The sequence below is a fragment of the Talpa europaea genome (assembly GCF_964194135.1).
Source record: "Talpa europaea genome assembly, chromosome: 8".
Classification (NCBI taxonomy): Eukaryota; Metazoa; Chordata; class Mammalia; order Eulipotyphla; family Talpidae; genus Talpa; species Talpa europaea.
Genome location: NC_140075.1, coordinates 123342338 through 123363633, shown reverse-complemented (window position 1 = coordinate 123363633; position 21296 = coordinate 123342338).

Here is a 21296-nt window from a genome sequence, read left to right as displayed (position 1 = left end):
ACAGAGGGGGTCGGGGCTCCTCCCTGCTCCGGGCCGTGGCGGGATCGTGTCAGCGTCTCACCCGAGTGTCCTGTGGGCTGAGGGGTGGACACGCGGTGTCCATCGTGTTTCCCTCTGTTGCATTTGTCCGCATTTTGTGGGATCACCCGCCCCAACTCTTCATCGTGTGGTCCCTGATCAAGCTGCTCGTCTCTGGGCCCATCTCTGCCCCTCGTGCTCGAAACGGGTCCCCCGAGACTCTGCACACTCGGAACCGCGGGGCCCGAGGAGACGCCCTCGTCCTGGGACACCCGCTGCGGGGCCGCGAGCTGCGTCTCCCGAACCCGCTTCTCCGCGTCTCAGCACAGACTCGGCTCCTCCCGGGATGACGGCGGAGCCGGGAACGCAGCTCGTGTCTTCCCCGCCCCCCGAGGCCTTCACGGTGCATAAGGACCAACGGGGGACCCGGCGTCCGCCAGGCTCGGCCTCTCCCCGCCCGCAGAGAGTTTGCTTCCTCCTCTGCCGTCCCCCGAGACCAGCCCGAGCCGACCCCACGACGCCGGGGGACGGGGTCAGCAGCAGAGCTGGTCCCCGCAGCGCCCCGGGGTCCCGGCCTTCTTGCCGCGCGGGGTCCTCACGCTGAGGAGAGCCAGGAGGGCGCAGGCAGCATCTCCCGGGCCCGGGCTCGGGGGAAAGGCAAGTCCTGGGCCCTCGTGGCCTCTTCACCCCTTTCTTGCCATTTACGGGGTTCACGGAGGGAGTGTGCGGGGCCGGGGGCCTGGCATGGCCCCAGCCCCGGGCGTCTTCACGCTCTCTGGGCTCCCGTGTTGTCCCGCGGCCTCGGCGCTCTGCTGGGTCTCTCGTCTGTCTCCTCCCCGGGTCTCTCCTTCCCGCGGCTCTTTCTTGGGGCCGCCTGTTGGGGACGGCCACCCTGCGCAGTGAGCAGAAGGGCCTTGGCCCGAGTCCCTAAGGCATGTGAACACACATGCGCCTCGGAGGACAACCTCTGGGTGACAGGACTTGGTGTTGGGAGCCTGGAAGTGACCTGCGTACATCTCCACAGATTGACAACAACAAAATAATGAGGGAACTTCCCAGGCTCAGGCTAGGAGGCGATAAGATCATGTGTGTGAGAACGAACCGCCCGGTTCCCTGCTGTCTGAAGTGAATAGATACTAGTAAGAAAACAGACTCATCACTCGTGCATGTTCTCATTGTGTGGTATGCTTTGATGTTACACCTGCTGCAATTAAAGTAGTATATAACGAGCACTGAGACAATAAAGATTTGCTGCAGGCGAGACATGTCAGTCCCCCATGTCTGATTTCCCTCACCGTCGCGTTCCAGGTTCGGACTCACTAGAAGTCCACAAGCGGCGCCCGAATACACGGACCTGAAGCTGATACCTCCCACCCAGAGGGACGAGGTGACGGCAGCGGCGGGTGATAGTTTGCAGAAGGTGGTGCGTAAACAAGGGGAAACTAACAGAATGGGGTATTCTTCTTCTCGTCTTCCTACTTTTGCTTCTCTGTTGAAACATCTATTGCCTGAACATGGGGCAAAAGTCCCGCTTTCTCAAAGTCTTGAATGTTTGAATGTTGTGACTGAATTTAATCTTTGGTTTCCTGATACTGGTACTTTTGATATTGAAACAAGGGACCGGGTCCAAGAGACTTTGGTCCGGAAACATAAGCAGGGGGAGCAGATCCCTGTAAAGTTTCGGTCCACGGGGGCTATACTTAGAGTAGCTATGTTAGCTGTCGATGGAAAAATCCGTCCTGACGCAGCCGTTTTGGTTCAAACGGCGCAGCAATCTTTACACAAGCATGACCTGGATGATGACACTGGCTAAGGCAGCTCAAGCTGTTCAGCAATCTCTAGAAGACTGTGATGACGATGTTCCTTTGCCAGACTCCAATAAGGGTGACCAAGGAGCTCAGCCTTTTCTTGTGGCTCGTGTTAATAATTTTGCCAAACCTTTCTCGAATGTGACGCCAGAGGAGCGCTGTGCCATGTTGCAGTCTCCCTTTAAACAGGGGCGTAGACAGAGCTCAAGACTTAAACCAGCTGCAGAGAAGTTAGGAGAGTTTACTTTAGGGGGTTCAACTTCTCATGGACTTCAAATCAGGTCTCCCGTCCCTCTTCATGAGGAGGAGGAAATGAAAACAACAAGGTCTCATGAAATTCGGCCTGAGGATGTGTCTTTACCTGACACCGGGGAGGAAGCTAGGTTCCCCCCACTACAGTTTTGCCATTTGCTCCTTTTAAGAAAAAATAAAAAGAAAAAAGGTATTTCTAAATAGTAGTATTCAAAGTCCATTCACAATTGTTAAAGGGAAAGAAAATGGTTAAATTTGACTATATCAGACTATAGGACTATACTATGACTAAAAGGTTTTTATTAAAATAGTACAAACCCACTGCAGGGGACAGGTGGGGGCGGCCCCTGGTCTCAGCCAGCAGCTGCCTGGATTTTTTTTTTCCAGGGTTGGGATCACTGGCAGGTCTCTACTGCCTTCCCATTGTGGGGGACTGGACTCTCCTTTTGTCCACCCTAACAAACTATTTTGGTTCATTCTAGGAAAAAAAGTTCTATTTCCTTGGGTGTTTCTCATTTCAAAGTCTACATTGTTCAAGGTAAAAACTGTGGAGTAACTTTGGACTTGCAAACAAACTATACAAAATGTTTATTGGTGAAATAAAAGCTTTTAAATTTACTTATTAGACCTATAAATGGTTAAGTTTCTTGTTAAAACTAATTAACCTGGTAAAATATACAGTGTTAATACAGACATTTTTGAGCTAAATTCTAAACCTCAAATTTTGATAAACGCCTACAAACAGGCAGACTCTAAAAATTTACCTCTTCTCCTGTTCTCAAGATAACAGTGTTCTTTTATGTTTTAAAATACGCCCGTTCCCAGTGAGATAATGTGTTAACAACCTAAAGCCAAAAAATCATTTCTTAAAAATATAAACTCCCAAAATATTTTCTTATCAAAAAAATTAATAAAAACTGCCATGACTGCTGTGGTCTCGAGCCCAAGGTCTTTGGTAATAATTAAGATTAGACACTTATTCTGTGTGCAAATTTTAGCTGTTAACTCATTAAAAACCTCAGTATTTTCACACATATTGGTAAAATAACTATGTTTCAAAATATATACACATGGCCAAAATTTTATATGCATATCAAGAGATCTCTGTGTCTGTTTGTTCTGTCTTCGTGTTTTTGTTTTGTTTTGTTCTTTACCTCCGGAGGACTAATCATAAACGGCGCCTATATAAGTTCTCATAAAAACAAATTTGAAAATCATGATCCAAATTTTTAATGTACAAAATTAGTTCAAATTTTATAATATAATACAAATCATATATGCCTTAAAGTTATAATGTTAAATATTAATAATAATCTACTCTTTTTAAATGTATCTTTAAAGTATTTTTCTTTTCTTGACTAAATATATATATATATACTTATAATTTTTTTGTCATATTAACTTTGCCAAGTGAAACTCAGCTATACTGTTTTTAAGCTAATTTTAAAGCAGACCCTTCAGGATCTGACGTCGCCTCTCGGGGAGCTTTTGCTCTCCCTGCGCGGAGGATCGTGTCCGCTGGACGCCGACAGACCCATGTCTTCTGCCCAGTTTCCTGAAGGGCAGGGGAGAGAGGACGTCCCTGTCTCGCTCCCGACCTCCCAGGAAGGGCCTCAGGTGCCGCCCTGAGCATCCCACAGGCGGTGGCTGGTCACGGATGCTCTCACCATGTGAAGGTCTGTTCCTCCCCCGAGGGCGTCCAGGGCCTGCACCACACATGGGGCTTGGACTGTGTCGAGCGCTTTCCAGCGTCTGTTGATGTGATCCTGAGGTTCCGTGTTCCTCTTTGTTGCCGTGTTGGATACACTGATGCTCTCTCGGCTGTGGAACCAGCCCCGTGCCCAGGATGAGTCCCCGTGTTCCTGTGGATGGTCCCTGGGACGCAGGTCGGGTCCTGCTGGCGAGGACGTTGGGAGGATGTTCCCATCAGTGATCACGAGGGCTCTGGGCCTGCGATTCTCTTTTTTGTGTTGTCTTTGTCAGGTGTTACCCCCTTGGCCTTTTTCTTTCCGATTACCGGGACTCTGCTTAGTGACACCCGTGACCGTGACGTCCGTGTCTTATTCTTGAGCTTCGCATGACTGTCTCAGCTTTTCCCTCTTGCTGTGACGGTGACTGTGGGGTGGCAGGTGCGGAGCTCACTCCACCTCTGCACATCATTCATTCCAGCTTTGGAGGAAAATGCTCTGATCTTTATGACCATCACCGAGACTTTCTGGTTGTCTCTGAGCTTCGTCTCTGCCCTCGCGCTTGAACCTGCCCCGGGAGGGTCCGGGGAACTGAAATCAGGAGGACCGTGGAGACGCGGCTTCCGTGTCAGGACACACTGATGGTGTCACCAGGGTCCCGTTCCTCCGGGGACAAGGTTTCTCTCTCCACGACGCACCCAGACTCGCTCTCCTGCTGGAGAACAACATATTGGGAAGCACAAACTGAGGAGAAGGCAGGCCTCTGAGGAGAAAAATTTGAGGAGAAATACTGCAGTAATTCTTGTCGAGGAGAAATATCTGAGGAGAAATGACACTGTTGGAATCTGATTCTGACGAGAAGGCAGACCTAGTGGAGAAAAATCTGAGGAGAAATAGGGCAGTAAGGATTATTGAGTAGAAGTGTCTGAGGAGTAATGCCATGTTGTCAAGCAAATACTGAGAAGACAGATCTCTGAGGAGAAAAAACTGAGGAGAAATAGTGCAGTAAGGAGTGTTGAGGGGAAATATCTGAGGATATATGACCCCTGGGATGCAGATTCTGAGGAGAAGACAGTCCTCTGAGGAGAAAATCTGTGGAGAAATACTGTAGTAATTCTTGTAGAGGAGGAATATCTGAGGAGAAATGACATGTTGAGATGCACATTCTGAAGAGAAGACAGGCCTCTGAGGAGAAAAAATGGAGGAGAAATACTGTTGTAATTCTTGTAGAGGAGGAATATCTGAGGAGAAATGACACGTTGGGAAGTAGATTCTGAGGAGAAGACAGGCCTCTGAAGAGAAAAAAGTGAGGAAAAATACTCCAGTAAGGACTGTTGAGGAGGAATATCTGAGGAGAAATGACCCCCTGGGAAGCAGATTCTGAGGAGAAGACAGGCCTCTGAGGAGAAAAAAGTGAGGAGAAATACTGTAGTAATTCTTGTAGAGGAGGAATATCTGAGGAGAAATGACACGTTGGGAAGCACCTTCTGAGGAGAAGACAGGCCTGTGAGGAGAATAAAGTGAGGAGAAATACTGCAGTAGGGACTGTTGAGGAGGAATATCTGAGGCAAATGACACATTGGGAAGCACATTCTGAGGACAAGATAGGCCTCTGATGAGAAAATCTGAGGAGAAATACTGCAGTAAGGACTGTTGAGGAGAAATATCTCAGGAGAAATGACCCCCTGGGAAGCAGATTCTGAGGAGAAGACAGGCCTCTGAGGAGAAAGTCTGAGGAGAAATACTGCAGTAAGGAGTGTTGAGGAGGAATATCTGAGGAGAAATGACACGTTGGGAAGCACATTCTGAGGGGAAGACAGGCTTCTGGGGAGAAAAATCTGAGGAGAAATACAGAGAGAATTTCATTCCCTCCTGCAGGCCGAAAGGGCGGCTGGCGGCCCAGGACCAGCTGGGGCGCGGGTACCCCAGTATGATCAGGACTCCTGGGCTCAGGGGACACCAGGGGGCCAGGATTTCCTTAATTACACTTTTAGGGTCTTTTCTGCAGTGTTGGAGACACTGACGAGCAAGCACGTTGGGGCAGGAAGCTCGAGAGTCCCGTGCGGGTCTCCTTTCAACATGAGGCAGAAGAACGACGATGATGACACCAAAGAGGTGAACATGCTCCACACAGCCCCGGCCCCCGTGTGGGGAAAGATCTCCACAAACTGAGACCAACACGACGTTCTCTGGCCCGGCCGGCGCCACCGTGACAGCAGCGTAGAGGGAAGAGGGACCCGCGAGGTCGCCCCTCAGGGTGCAGCACCTCTTCCGGGCCGTCTAGGTCCCTGGGGTCAGACCAGGGAAAGTGGGCGGTCCCTGGGCTGTGTGGAGGGTTGCTGGGGGATGCGCGTTGGGGTGCAGGACAGTCTGCTCGAGCCAGGGGGTGTGAAGGGCCTGGCCTGGGCTCCGGGGTTGCTGCAGATCCGACGTCCTGGCACTGGTCCTGCTCACGCTCGCTGTCTGGCGGGTGGTGGGCGGGTGGTGCTCATCTGCCGGCACGTCCACCCGCTGTCCCAGCAGACACGGTTTCCAGCACGTTCCTCAGACCGGCCTTTTGTCCAGGAGAGACCCCGCCCGCCTGACCCTACCTTTCAGCGTGGCCAGTGGGAGCTCTGCAGCCAGACGACGTCTGCAAACCCACACTCCCCACCTGGGGACACACCCGCAGACACCAACACCCAGACTCCCCCTGAAGCCTGGGAGCCAGACGCCGCCCCACCGCGGGCAGCAGGGGCCTGTCCCTCTCGGGCTCCCGGGTTCCACCTCTGGGGAGGTTTGGGCTGAGGCAAAGAGACAACTCGGGGGAGAGCCTGACGCTGGACAGAGAAATAAACTGTCTTTGCTCACAGATGATGCGACCCTGTCCACAGAAAACGCAAAATACTTCCCGGTAACGACAACAACAAATTCACATAAAAACAAATCAACCGCCCAATTAAAAATGCCCCAACTGCCTTCACACACCCCACCCCACGGACACGGGTTCTGGAGCCTGCACGTCACGGCCCTGACGCGGCTTCTCCCCGTCTCCGTGGGCCTGTCGGGGTCTCCGTGTCCCTCCCCACGTCTGCTGCCCACAGGGGCAGCGTCCCCCTCGCGTCTCACACGAGGATCCTTCCCGTCTTCCCTGTCTCTGCGGGGTGTGAACCCATTTGCAGGATCCTCCCTTTCCAGGGTCTGTGGCCGCGTCTCCTCCTCCATTTCCCTTCTTGTCATCAGTGTTTTCTCCCATTTCTCTCATCGGGGCTCAGAATTGGTCTGCACTGTTTGTTGTTCAAGTACCACCTTCTGTCATCTTTGTCTTGTTGAACTGACTTTTCAATTGTTTTTCCATTTTCTTCTGCTCTAAACAGTATTTCCTTTCTTCTACTGGCCTTGAATTCTGCTTCTGATGTACTGATTCTTTTGTGTATTTCAAAAACAATTTTTGAATGGTTTCAGCAGTTTCTGGATAATTGCTTCAGGGACAATGACCGTCTAATCACCGAGCCTCCCCTGTATCCCCGTGGGTCAGGCCTGCTCTGTCCCTCCCTGGGGGGTGTTGGCCGAGTCACAGGCTCTGGCCACGGGTCGTGACTCCACCTGCTCTGTCTCTGTGGGGACGTGTCTCATTCCATCCCCCACGAGCCACCGTCGGGCCGCGGGGTCGTCACAGTCTCCCCGGGGAACGTTTCTCAGGCTCTCCCCGTGCGGACAAGTCCCAGTTTGGGGCCCCTGTGCCCGGGGACGACACAGACACGGTCCCCACGGTCACGACGTGTGGCACCTGCTCTTCACTGTCCTCTGGGGAAAAGCGGGTTCACATCCTCGCGTCTGCTCCTCGGGTCCCGGGTCCACACTGACACAGGCGCCCTCACAGCCTCCATGCCCTGGGCTCCCCGGGCCCCCACACATTCCATGGGCTCCACCTCCCCCACACCCGTCCCCCCACTCCCCTCGGTGGCCCCAGTTCTGCACTCAGACGTCCAGGTGTATTTTCGCTTTGGTTCCTGCTGCACCTTTGCCTGTTTCTCTGTCTGCACACGGAGGTGCCGACAGCGTGTGTCTTTCTCCTGCACTCGCTGCTCCCAGCGCCGCCTCGCGGGTCCCCCACGCGGCTGCCAACGCGGGCGTCCGTCCTGCGCGACAGCCGCGGGCTGCGCCGTGGAGAAGCGCCTCGTGCTGCAGAGCCATCCCTGCCCTCCTCACAGGCGGTTCCCCCCGGCTGTGCCCGCAGGGCCGCGTCAGCACAGGGGAAGGCCAGGCCAGCGCCCTCGGCACGGCCCAGGGGACGTCCGCGTGGCCTGGGTGCCCGAGACCGGGGAAGCCAAACGATGTTAACACATGGGGCGACGAAGAATTAAAAGGGTTCCGGGAATGAAAGAAACGATCAGAAACACAAAGACACCGGGGGGCCCTGTGGCTCCAGTGGCTCAGTCTCTGCACGATGCAGCTCTCCACAGCCACTGCAGTCCCAGTGCGATCCCCACACAGGGAGCTACCCGCAGGGGCCGCAGACCTCTCCTGTCTCCCCGCTGCTCCCCTCAGCAGTGGATTTCAGTAGAGCTGACTGTTCTGCTCCCCACTCTCACTCTGGGGAGTCCACCACCCCTGGACCTTTGCCCTGCACCCCAGGTCTTGTATGCATCAATAAATAAATCCTTAAAAATGAACAGAAGACACCAATTAATGAGACATAACTGGAAACCATGAATTCGGCAGAAGCAGAGGCATGAAAATGCCAATACTAGCCACAGACTCAGGGGTGATGCTCGCGCGGGATGCATGTGAGACATGTCTGTTATGAAGCATGAACAGAAAGAAAAGTCAGAACAAAAAAGCAACCATGGAACTAAAATGACACTTCAGGCAAAGGGCAGACCCAAAACATAAATATAACAATGAGAAGAACCCACAGAGCACGTGGGGTCACCATCACCTGGGCCTGCGTCCCAGCAAGTAACAGGGGCTCAGGGTCACCAGCTCTGCCCCTAATAAGGGACCTGCTCATCGTGTGTCGTGACCCCACGTCCCAGGACCCTCCCCGGCTCCTCTGCCCAGACCCAGCCAGAGCTGCTATATAGCAGGACACATGCAAATAGGGCGTCCCCTGCTGCTGAAAACCAGCCCGGCCCGCCCTGTAGCCCGCACAGGAGCCCAGCCCGCACCCAGGGTCCACTTGGGTCAGCACGGACGTGGACACTCGCCATGGAGCATGGGCTAAGCTGGCTGCTGCTCGTGGCTCTTCTCGGGGGTGATTCCTGGGGGCAGGATCCCTGAGGAGGGGGGCAGGAGGGGGAAGCAGTGGGCGAGAGCCATGTCCTGACGGGCTGTGTCTGTGTTTGCAGGTGTCCAGGGTGAGGCGCAGCTGGTGGAGTCTGGGGGAGACTTGTTGCCGCCTGGGGGGACGCGCAGACTCTCCTGTGCAGCCTCCGGATTCACCTTCAGCAGCAACTACATGAGCTGGGTCCGGCAGGCTCCGGGGAAGGGGCTGGAGTGGGTTGCATACATTAGTGATAGCAGTGGTAGCATAAACTACGCAGACTCCATGAAGGGCCAATTCACCGTCTCCAGAGACAACGCGAAGTACTCGCTGTATCTGCAAATGAGCAGCCTGAGGCCCGAGGACACGGCCGTGTATTTCTGTGCGAGACACACAGTGAGGGGAGCGGGTGTGAGCCCAGACAAAAACCCTGTAGGCTGGGAGGGCTGGGCTGGGGGTCCACTGGGGCGTGTCAGGACTCCAGGGGCCCAGGGTCACCGGTTGGCCCAGGAGTCTCAGAACTGAGAGCACAGCCCGGGAGCAGGTGCAGGGGTGGGGGGCAGGGGCTTGCTGTTTGGGGCTCCCTCGGCAAGACCCCAGCTCCCCAGGGCACCATTGCTCTCCTCTGAGATGCTGCTGCTCCCCACATTCCAAGGAGCCCCAAGGAGGAGGTGACTGTCTGTGCACAAGTGAGACCTCCCCAGAGTTTAGACCCCTCACCTGTCCTCACCGAGGGGATGCTCCATCAGTCTGCAGGTGACGGGGTCTCAGGGATGAATTCCTGAGTTCTCTTGAGAACCTGTCAGGTCACTGACATGGTCTGTCCAGTTGCAGACATGGACCCCACATATTTGAGTTCTTTGTGTCCAACAAGAAAACCCGGGGGACGCCCTATTTGCATGTATCCTGCTATATAGCAGCTCTGGCTGGAGTCTGGAGACAGAAGGCCTGGAGTGTCCTGGGGACTTTGGGGTCATAACACATGATGAGCAATTGCGGGGCAGGGCAGCACCCAGGCCCACCAGGAGGGGGCGCGCCGAGCTCACAGCCCTGGACTCAGCTCATGGCTGTGGGGGGACATGGACAGGGACATGACCTCCATCTTTGACCTGCCCTCCAGGCCAACCCCTGCCCTCTCCTAGTGGGTGTCCATCCCTCTGTCCTCGGGTCCAGCCTGGGGTCACTCCCCCTGTGCAATTTGTTGATAACGTCTCTGCCTTTGTATTGAGTCAGAACCACTGATTGTTCTGCTCCAAGACCCAGTGAGATCAGATCACCGTGATGTCCACACCCCTGTCACCAGTCCCACGGCCCCTAAGACAGCCATTGAGGACTCCTGTCCAAGGCTCCTGGATCCCGGCCCCGGGAGCTGAGCCCTGAACCGTGTTTGGACGGACCCTGGCAGCTGGCCGGGACGGGGTCTGAGGACTGTGCGTGTGTCTCTCTCCTGGATGGACCCAACTCCCTGTCTGAAAGGCCCCTGGTCAGCTCTGGGGTACCGGGTCTCCTTGCCCGACCCCTGTTGTCTGTGACGGGGGCACCCGCCACGAGAGCTCTCGGGTGGACCCTTCTCTGCAGAGTCTCCCGGGTTCCCAGGACTGTTGCTGCTCAGTGTCTTGTGTGTTTCTAGATAAACCTCATTGAAACGGGGCCTTTCTGTGACACAGGCCGTGTGTTTCCAGGGACGCGGCGGGTCTGTGGCTTTTCGGGGCCGTGGCCACTGCCCAGAGCTCTCTCCCGGCGGGAGTCAGGAGGTGTCCAGCTCTCGTCTCCTCTGCGTGACGCGTCACGTCTCCTCCTTTCTCTCAAGGCTGTTTCCCTCTCCAAGGCCTTGGGGATCCGTGTAAACGTGATAACTGTGGTTTCTCTTTCCCGCACACCCTCATCTGCATTTGTGGGTCTTACCTCACGTCCACACGTGGCTCTGGGGACAGGCCCTGGTGGACGGCACCCTCCCCCAGGCGCGCAGGGTCCTCCCTCTTCCGGGGCCTCTTTCATGTCCACGGACCGAGCCCCACATGGTCCCCGGACCGTCCTCCTCCCTCTGACGTCATCCAGGACCCGTCTGTGAGGGCGTGACCGGGACTGGCCCCAGGCCCTTCTCCTGCCGTGGTGACGCCAGAGTCACCCAAGTGTGTGTGTTGGATCCTCTCCTGCCCCGACGGGCCCAGTTGTTATCTTGAGACAGTTTCGTTCCTGGAGTCTCTGGTGTCCCTCCGTGTCCTCGTGTCCTCTTCAGACGGGGAGAGGCACGTGTCCTCTTCCTCGGGGTCCTGCTGGGCTTCTCCCTCCCTGACCACCTCAGCTGGATGTCGGGGCGGGGACGAGCCACAGAGGGGGTCGTGGCTCCTTCCTGCTCTGGGCCGTGGCGGGATCGCGTCAGCGTCTCACCCGAGTGTCCTGTGGGCTGAGGGGTGGACACGCGGTGTCCATCGTGTTTCCCTACGTTGCATTTGTCCGCATTTTGTGGGATCACCCGCCCCAACTCTTCACCGTGCGGTCCCTGATCAAGCTGCTCGTCTCCGGGCCCATCTCTGCCCCTCGTGCTCGAAACGGGTCCCCCCGAGACTCTCCATACTCGGAACCGCAGGGCCCGAGGAGACGCCCCTTGTCAGCACACACTGAGGGACGAGGCTGGAGCCTGGCCCTGCCCCTCTCAGCCTCTGCACAGCTCCGGGAGGACCCCAGGGGCTGCGGATAGAGCAGGCCACAAGGACCAAGGAGCACAGAGGAAGCCCAGGACAGACCCACGCACACGTGACACAAGAGGATGTTTTTAATGCGTTTTTAATGTTTATGTTTTTAATGCGTGACACAAGAGGATGCGTCACGGTCACCTCACGGAAAGGTGATGGAGTCCCTGGGTTTGTGCCCGCAGCCAAGCTCCTCTGGGCTGAGCAGCGTCCGTCACACTCAATCACAAAGGATCACGGACACAAATGCAAAGCGTAGAGGAAGGAACACGGAGAGCGAACGGAGAAGAAAACTGATTTCCTCGGTGTGGACAGGAGCTTGGTGTGGGCAACACAAAGGCCCAGTTCAAGGTACTTGTTTTCCGGACGAGTTAGATGGAAACCGTGAATGCTGCAAAAGCAGAGGCATGAAACGAGAGCACTAGCCACAGATGCAGGGGCGATGCTCGCGTGGGATGCAGGTGAGACATGTCCTTTATGATGCACGAAGCAAACGAAAACTCACAACAAAAAAAGCAGCCATTGGGACTGAAAATGCCCCAAGTGCCTCAACACTCTCCTCCACGCAGACACGCGGGGTCTGGAGCCTGCACGTCACGGCCCTGACGCGGCTTCTCCCCGTCTCCGTGGGCCTGTCGGGGTCTCCGTGTCCCTCCCCACGGCTGCTGCCCACAGGGGCAGCGTCACGCTCGCTTCTCACCCGAGGATCCTTCCCGTCTCCCCGCAGGACGCTGAGCCGTGTGGGGCCCGCGGACGTCCCTGCCGGGGCCTGGCCTTGGGGAGAAGCCTCCGTCTCTCCCCGTGAGGTGCTGCTGGGTGGGCTGGGCACACGGTCTCCCTCCTGTGGGGAGTGTCACCTCCGCGCGTCTCCCTGGGAGACGTGACCATGAACGGGGTGAGTCTCGTCAGCTGCCTTCTCTGCAGCGGCTGATCTGGGCCGTGATTTCATCTCTATCTGCTGAGCTGGAGAATGACCTGGACGGACCGTCCACGTCCATCCCTCCCGTGTCCTGGAGTGAACACCCCTGGGTGCTGTGAAGGCTCCTCGGCGCCTGCTGTTAACTCCACTGCTGAGGCTTTTTCCTCTGTGCTTCTCAGGACGCGGGTCTGCAGTGTCTCTTCTGGGTGTGACGACCTCGTCTGCGCTCAGTGTCAGAACCGTGTTGGCTTCATACATGTACTTGGCGGCACGATCCCTCCCGTGGCTTCTGGAGAGACAGAGATGCCCGGGGATGAGTTGCCCTGGGAGGTTCGGTGGACTTACTGGGAAGACCAGCGGGTTCCGTGGTTTTCTTTTTGTTTTGAGCTTTTTTTTTTTAAAGTTTTTTTATTTATTCACACACACAAGAACTGTTGTAGGACAGCCCCGATATTGAGCGGGTTCTTGGCTGTGGGTCCTCACCCGCGCGCTTACAAGGGACTTGTGAATACTCCACTGCAGGACACACAACAGGGTAATAAAAGGTTTATTGACAAGGGAAAAGGAAATAAGGAAAATGTACAACTCAGGGAGAAAATAGGGAAATAAAGTCTTTAATGCATCCTACCCGATCCGCCGACCTGGAAACCCAAAAGCCCTCTCTGAGCTGGCCGGACGCTGCGAGCTGGTGCGGAGCCAAAATGGGGGACACCCCCAAAAGCCCACATGTCTGGTTTTATCCCAACCTGGCTGCTGAACCCCACCCTCAGGTCCCAGCCACCTGTCCTTGGGTGGGGATGGGATTTGGGGTTCCCAGTGTCTTTGGCTTTGGCCTGGGGTGGGGGTGGCGTCCACGAAGCCTGCATGGAATCAGCTTCAGGACAGCCTTTCCCCCCTGACAGGACCAGGACACAGGCCAGACGCGCGGAGGTGAGAGGATCCCCCAGAGACCCAGCGGGACCGGGACAGGCAGACGGACGGAAGCCCACGGCTGAGGGGAGCCGCGGGGGGACGGGAGGGTCTGCCGCGCCCTGTGGGCAGCTCCCTGGCCGGGGATCGGGCTCGGGCTACAGAGGCTGCGGACGCTGCCCGGCGCTGTGCGGAACCCTCGGGCCGCCAGGGAGGCCTGGAAGTGTTGTTCTGTGCGGCCGACAGAGCGAAGATTTCTCAGGCTTTCCGTCCACAGTGAATTTCCGTTTGAGGCGATTCGGGTCCAACAAGGCCACACTCATGACTGAGCGGACACGCGGGTGCTTCCTGCACGTGAGGGGGACACGTGTGCGCCCCTGGGCTCTGGGGCAGGTGACAGGACCAGATGCCACAATGTGACGCTCGCACCCTGCGCACGACCAGGACCCCAGGGCCCCAGGGCCCCCACCCCACTCCAGGGCGCCCTCCCTCCCCCTCATGTTACCCCAGCTCTGCAGGCGTGGGTGGGAGTTCATTCCCGGCTCCACCCGACCCTTTGCCGTTCCTGCGTATTCACACATGAGCGAGACCTTCCAGCATTTGTCTTGCTCCTCCTGACTCACCTCACTCAGCCTGACCCTGACCCGCCCCAGCCCCCGTGCTGGGAACGGCAGAGGTCACGCCTGTCATCCGAGCAGTCTGCGTGGGGGGAAGACACCCCATAATCCGGAATGGCTCTCTGACCCTGGGAGGGACATGCAGGTGGTTTCCCTGACGAAGATGTAAACGCGGGGCCAATCAGCAAAGGGAGAAAATAGACAACACCCGGCATTGGCTCCCTCGAACTTGGTGGACCAGGCTCCGCTGGCCAGAAAAGTAAAACAAATGTCATAAATGGGGTTCCGTGCACTGAAAGTCTCCAACACACTGAGAGAAAGTATCACCAAAACAACAGGTCCACAACGAAAGGCATGAAATATTAACACATAGCGTCTCAAAGGGCGTATCCAAACATGCAAAGATCTCATGTGAGAAGACCCCACAGAGCACGTGTGGGCACCAGCACCTGGGCCTGTGTCCCAGCAAGTAACAGGGGCTCAGGGTCACCAGCTCTGGCCCTAATAAGGGACCTGCTCATCGTGTGTCATGACCCCACGTCCCAGGACCCTCCCCGGCTCCTCTGCCCAGACCCAGCCAGAGCTGCTATATAGCAGGACACATGCAAATAGGGCGTCCCCTGCTGCTGAAAACCAGCCCGGCCCGCCCTGCAGCCCGCACAGGAGCCCAGCCCCCACCCAGGGTCCACTCGGGTCAGCACGGACGTGGACACTCGCCATGGAGCGTGGGCTGAGCTGGCTGCTGCTCGTGGCTCTTCTAGGGGATGATTCCTGGGGGCAGGATCCCTGAGGGGGGGCAGGTGGGGGAAGCAGTGGGCCAGAGCCATGTCCTGTCCCAGGCAGGGCTGGGGTCCCCCAGGGCGCCCTGCGTTGGGGGCTCAGCTCCACCCCAGGGCCTCTGCGCGGGCCAGGGCTGGACACGCCCTTGGAGGAGACATGCGTGACCTGGACACGCCTGGAGGGTCAGCGGGCGCAGGGGGCACATTGTGATCCGAGCCGCGTCCTGACTCAGCCATGGGAGCCTGACGTGGGAAGCTCCGTCCACGAACCTGCGGAGCCGAGTGCCGGTGAATAAATCGTGTCCGTGGAGAGACACACATGACGACACACGTGACGAGAAAGAGGAAGGAGGAGAAGCCTCGGCTAGAAAACCGTGACCCGCAGAGTCGGGGCCTCCCGCCCACGGGCAGGGAACGGCCTGACGGGGCAGCAGCGTCAGCCTCGTGCGGGAGCCGGGGTGAGCTCCGTCCCCCGCGGGTCCCCAACAGCCGACGGCGCCGAGTCAGACTTTCCTGAACCCAAACAGGCGCCATCTCGTGTGGTTGTGGGTTTCCCGAGGTTGAAAGAGTTTCCAGACAAACTTTCATCACGTTTATCCCCGCAGGAGCTCATGGTGGGGAGACCAAGGCCCGTCCTGCTGGCCCGGAGGATAGAGGGCAGGGCTACCGCCCACCCCGTCCGCGTCCCAGGTGGGGCCTGTCCCTGAGCTGGGCTGTGAGGGACAGACCGAGGCTGAGGGACCCGCGGCCTCCCCACCCGCAGGGACGAGCGCCCGCTGCGAACCCTCCCGGTCACTCCCTGGGCTGGGCCCAGGCTCTGGTCACTCAGGTCAGGTCTCGGGCAGAGCTGCATCCAGAGAGCAGGAGCTGGTAGGTCTGGGCCTCTGCCCGCCGGGCTCCCTGGGGAGGGTCAGGTTTGACCCGGGGTGGGGGTAAGCGAAGGGGTCTGACAGGTGATGCCCCTTGTCCCAGGTGTCCTGTCCCTGGGGCAGCTGCAGAGTCGGGCCGGGCTGGTGACCCCAGATCTGCCCCCGCCTGTGCCGTCCCGGGCTCTGTCTCCTCCAGGGATGGTGGTCTGGATCCCCAGTGTCCCGGGCAGGGCAGGGTGGCTGGACCTGGTGACTGGAGTGGGTCACCCTGAGCACAGACGACAGCCCTGCTCCAGGCCGTGGTCCATCTCTGCTGCCCCGGCCCGAACCCGCTCTCCCTGCAGCTGAGCTCTGTGACCCAAGGACACGGCCATGTGTGCTGGGGGGACCCAGGGAGGGCGGGTGTGGCCCAGACACAGACCCTGCAGGACAGGAGGGGGCAGCACCCAGGCCCCCCACCAGGGGGCGCTCCGAGCTCACAGCCCTGGACTCAGATCATGGCTGTGGGGGGACATGGACAGGGACGAGACCTCCAGCCTGGACCTGCCCTCCAGGCCGACCTCTGTCCTCTCCTAATGGGTGTCCATCCCTCTGTCCTAGCGTCCAACCTGGGGTCACTCCCCCTTTGCAATCTGTCAAATAACATCTGTGCCTTTGAAATGTGTCAGAACAACTGATTGTCTGTTTTTGTCTCAGACCCAGTGGGATCAGATCACCGTTGTGTCCAAAACGCTGTCACAGGGTCCGAGGGCCCCCAGGAGGCCGGTGGGGACTCCTGAACAAGTGTCATGGATCCAGGCCCCGGGAGCTGACCCGGAACCCATGTGGGGATGGTCCCCTGGCAGCTGGTGGGGACGGGGGTCTGAGGACTCTGCGTGTGTCTCTGTCCGGGCCAGACCAGACTCCCTGTCTGAAAGGCCCCTGGTCAGCACTGGGGGTCCCGGGTCTCCTGCCTGACCTCTGGTGTCTGTGACGGGGGCACCCGCCACGAGAGCTCTCGGGTGGACCCTTCTCTGCAGAGTCTCCCGGGTTCCAGGACTGTTGCTGCTCAGTGTCTTGTGTGTTTCTCGCTGAACCTCACGAAACTTTGCTCCTGTCCCGTGAAGAAGGACACTGTGTTTCAGGAACGGGGGACAGTGCAGACTTTGGGGTCCGGTGCCCACGGACGCTGTTCCCTCTTCCATGCTGACTCAGGGTGTTCCCAGCTCTGTGTCTCCCGGGGAGGCCTTTATTTTCTCTTTCTCTCAGGAGGGTTTGGCCTCTTCCAAGCCTCCTCTGCCCCTGTGAAGGGACCATTGTCTTTCTGTGTCCTGTCAAGGGGCCACTGTGCCTCCCAGAGACTGCAGTGGTCCCCGGAGCGCACGGGGGCCGGGGCCCTGTCCACGCGGTCAGTGCTCGTCACAGGGCCCAGGACTCCCCAGGCCTCGTCTCTTACGTCCTCACGACAGAGTCTCACCGTTTCCTTGTGCGGGTCCTGCCCCCCCATGTCACCAGGGGGTCTCCTTGTTCTGGGGTGACGGCAGGTGGGGTGTTCTCCACCTTCCCTGTCTCCTGACAGGTGCCCGCAAGCAGAATTCCCCGTGTTCTGTGTGTTCCTCCTTCTCCTGCCCCACGAGGATGTCACTGTGATGCTCGACAGTTTCCTCTGGTGGAATCCCCTGGTCTCCCTGGGGGTGAGCGTGTCCTCTGTGGGGGTGACAGCGCACTGTGTGGGGGCCAGTCTGGTTCCTTGGAGTCTTTTCTCACCCAGACGCTCCCGTGGGGACGCCCAGGACGAGGCTGAGGGACAGGAGACCGTGGACGTGCCGTCCCGTCCCGTCTGGTCTGAGAGGGAGACTCAGCTGCTCCCGTGGACGTGGGGCTGGTGTGGGGGTGTCCCCTGCAGTTCTCAGAACATCTGTGCAAGTTGCTTCATTCCCCTATTGAGGGAATTTCTACTCTAATTCTTTGCAGTGTCCTCGCTAAAGTGCTCTGCGCCTCCCTGGGGTTCCTCCTGCCCCCCACGCTTGGAACTGTCTCCCCGAGAGTCCAGAGAACCCAACTCCGGGGACGCGGAGACTCTCCTGACTCACAGACACGCCCGTGGGGAGCAGGAGCCTGTTTCTCCTGAGACTCCTTTCTCTTCTCCCGCGTCCCCCGTAGACTCCCCCCCTGGGGTGCCTGGACACCCCAGGTTGGGTCCGACCCTCTCTCTGACGTTCACCTTCACACCGGCCAGGAAACAGGCGTCACGAGGCGCAGCCCTCCCGCCCCAGAGCGGAGATTGGGTCTCTCTCCTCCTCCGCCTCTCCCGGCCCAGCCGGCCCGAAAGCCCAGGAGTGAAGGACACGATCAGCGCCAGGGCTGGGTCTGGGCAGCCCCGTCTGCATCCTGCCCTGGGCCCCCTCAGGCGTCCCGACACCCACGTCCCCACAGGCCGCAGCAGGCGCGACTCTGAGCACAGTTTTCTCCCTATTTTAAAGTCCATGACAAAAGATGCACGAACCCCACTCCCTCCTCTCGATATAAACCCCCTTATTCTCTGTCCTCCTTCTCCTTAGTTCACATCTGAGTGACCCCCAGGAAGATGGGCCCAGGTGAGCGTCCCACACCCCGAGTCTCTGTCCCCCACGAGGGCTGAGGCCTCACAGCTGTCACCACGCAGATGCTCAGAGGCTGTCGGGACAGTAACTTCTCTGTGTCCGTCTGTGACACTATTTCCTCAATGTCCACTCACGGTGCCCAGTGCACCAGGCCCTGCACACCTGAGCTACCAGGACATGAGCTTCCATCAGAGAGAGACATGGGGGGACCTTAAAGGTCATGGGAAACTGAGAGAGCCACATGGTTGCCAGGTAGGGGCTGGGTCCATCCACCCAATGGCTGTCCATCCTCAGCGCCTTGAAATCTGGATGCCACCCCAGAGGGCAGCTACAATGGGCAGAGGGAATAAATGGCCATTAACCAGACACCTCCCTGCTGTAACGTGTCCTGACCAAGCTCTATGTGCACAACTGTCCACAGATGAGACACTGATCACACAAACGTCCGTCATCTCGGGTTCAGGGAACACACACTGTTCTCAGCACTGGCTGAGGAACCCCCACTCACCCCACACGGGTCCTGTTTCCACAGAAGACCCCACAGAGCACATGTGAGCACCAGCACCTGGGCCTGCATCCCAGTAAGTAACAGGGGCTCAGTGTCACCAGCTCTGGCCCCTAATAAGGGACCTGCTCATCATGTGTCATGACCCCACGTCCCAGGACCCTCCCGGCTCCTCTGCCCAGCCCCAGCCAGAGCTGCTATATAGCAGGACACATGCAAATAGGGCGTCCCCTGCTGCTGAAAACCAGCCCGGCCCGCCCTGCAGCCCGCACAGGAGCCCAGCCCGCACCCAGGGTCCACTCGGGTCAGCATGGACGCGGACACTCGCCATGGAGCGTGGGCTGAGCTGGCTGCTCCTCGTGGCTCTTCTAGGGGGTGATTCCTGGGGGCAGGATCCGGGGGGGGGGGCAGGAGGGGGTAGTAGAGTGAGAGAGCCATGTCCTAACAGGCTGTGTCTGTGTTCCCAGGTGTCCAGGGTGAAGCGCAGCTGGTGGATTGTGGGGGAGACTTGGGTCCGCCTGGGGCATCTCTCAGACTCTCCTGTGCTGCCTCCGGATTCACGTTCGGCAGCTACAACATGCACTGGGTCCACCAGGCTCCAGGGAAGGGGCTTGAGTAGGTTGCAGCAATTAGATATGATGGTACAAACACATACTATGCAGACTCCGTGAAGGGCCGATTCACCATCTCCAGAGACAACGCCAAGAACTCGCTGTATCTGCAAATGAGCAGCCTGAGGCCCGAGGACACGGCCGTGTATTACTGTGTGGGAGGCACAGTGAGGGGAGCTGGTGTGATCCCAGACACAAACCCTGCAGGACGGGGCGGGGCTGGGGTCCACTGGGGCGTGTCAGGACCCCAGGGGCCCAGGGACACCGGGAGGCCCAGGAGGCTCAAGCTCAAAGCATATTCTGGGAGCAGGTGCAGGGTGGGGGCCAGGAGCTTCCTGTCTGGGGCTCCCTCTGCAAGACCCCAGCTCCCCAGGGCACCACTGCTGTCCTCTGAGGCTCCTGCTCCCCACATTCCTAGGAGCCCCAAGGAGGAGGTGAGCCTGTCTGTGCATAGGTGAGACCTCCCCAGGGACGAGACCCTCACCTGTCCAGGTGTCTGTTACTTACTATTACTGAGTGGACACGGGGAGGGGCAGGTGTGTCCAGACACAGACCCTGCAGGACAGGAGGGGGCAGCACCCAGGCCCACCACCAGGGGGCGCTCCGAGCTCACAGCCCTGGACTCAGCTCATGGCTGTGGGGGGACATGGACAGGGATGGGACCTCCAGCCTCGAGCTGCCGTGCAGGCTGACCTCTGCCCTCTCCCGGTGGGTGTCCATCCCTCTGTCCTTCTCAGGTCCAGCCTGGGGTCACTCCCCCAGTGCAATCTGATCAGAACCTCACGGAATGTGACCCACTAGAGGCCTCTCCCCGAGGGCGGGAAGGAGCCTGGTCCGCTTTGTCCCTCCCCGTCAAATGGTGCTGAGGTCTGAGCCCAGGCAGTGAAGCAGACAGGAAAGCAGACAGAGGGGACGCGACACAAAACCATCCGTCCACAGCGGACACGAAGTCTCCATGGGACATGCAGGACGGTCACCCGGCGCCTCGCGGTCATCAGCAGCGGGGAGCACGGCTGACGCGCAGGCTCGTCTGCAGGGTCCACAGTCAAGACGCAGCTGCTCGTCTCGTCCTCGTTCTGTGGAGAAGGTCACACGAGGCTGACAGGACATAGAGTGAAATAATGTTGCTGACACACCAGCTCGAAACCACACGCTCAGGGCACGTCTCACGGCATTCGTAGGATCTTCAAGAGAAAACTGGGGAACTGGAGACAGAAAACGTGACCCTAAGTCCCAGGGGAGGGGCCCCCACGCGCGGGGAGGAGCCTGCATGTTGCGCACGTGTGGGTCACCCCGAGAGACCTGGAGATTTAATGCACAGCCAGGAAACCCGACAGGCCTCTGCGGGGGACGTGGCCCACCTGATCCAGGCCCCCCGTGGACCCTGGATTTGCACGCGTGACAGAAGGTCGTGTGGGCACCAGCCAGGGCCCCGACTCCATCCAAATGCATCAGAGACACAAACGCCAAAGGCAGAGGAGTCCCCCTGACAGGCCGCCCGGGAGAGAACGTCCATTTCTGTGCGTGGGGACCTGACCTGGGGGTGCGGCCGAGAGGCCCGTTCAAGAAATACTTGCTGTCCCGCTCCCGGGAGGAAACAGTGATTCTGCTCAAGCAAATGTCGTAAAACGGAGAACCCGACACAGAGACACAAAGATGAGGAGCCAGTGGGGGCACGTGAGGGAGGCCGTGACCACAAACACACACACAGTCTGAGATCAGCCGAGAGCAGCCAACCCCGTGAGAACTGGGCCCGGGTCGTCACCCCCCACAGACACGCGGGGTCTGGACCTGCACGTCA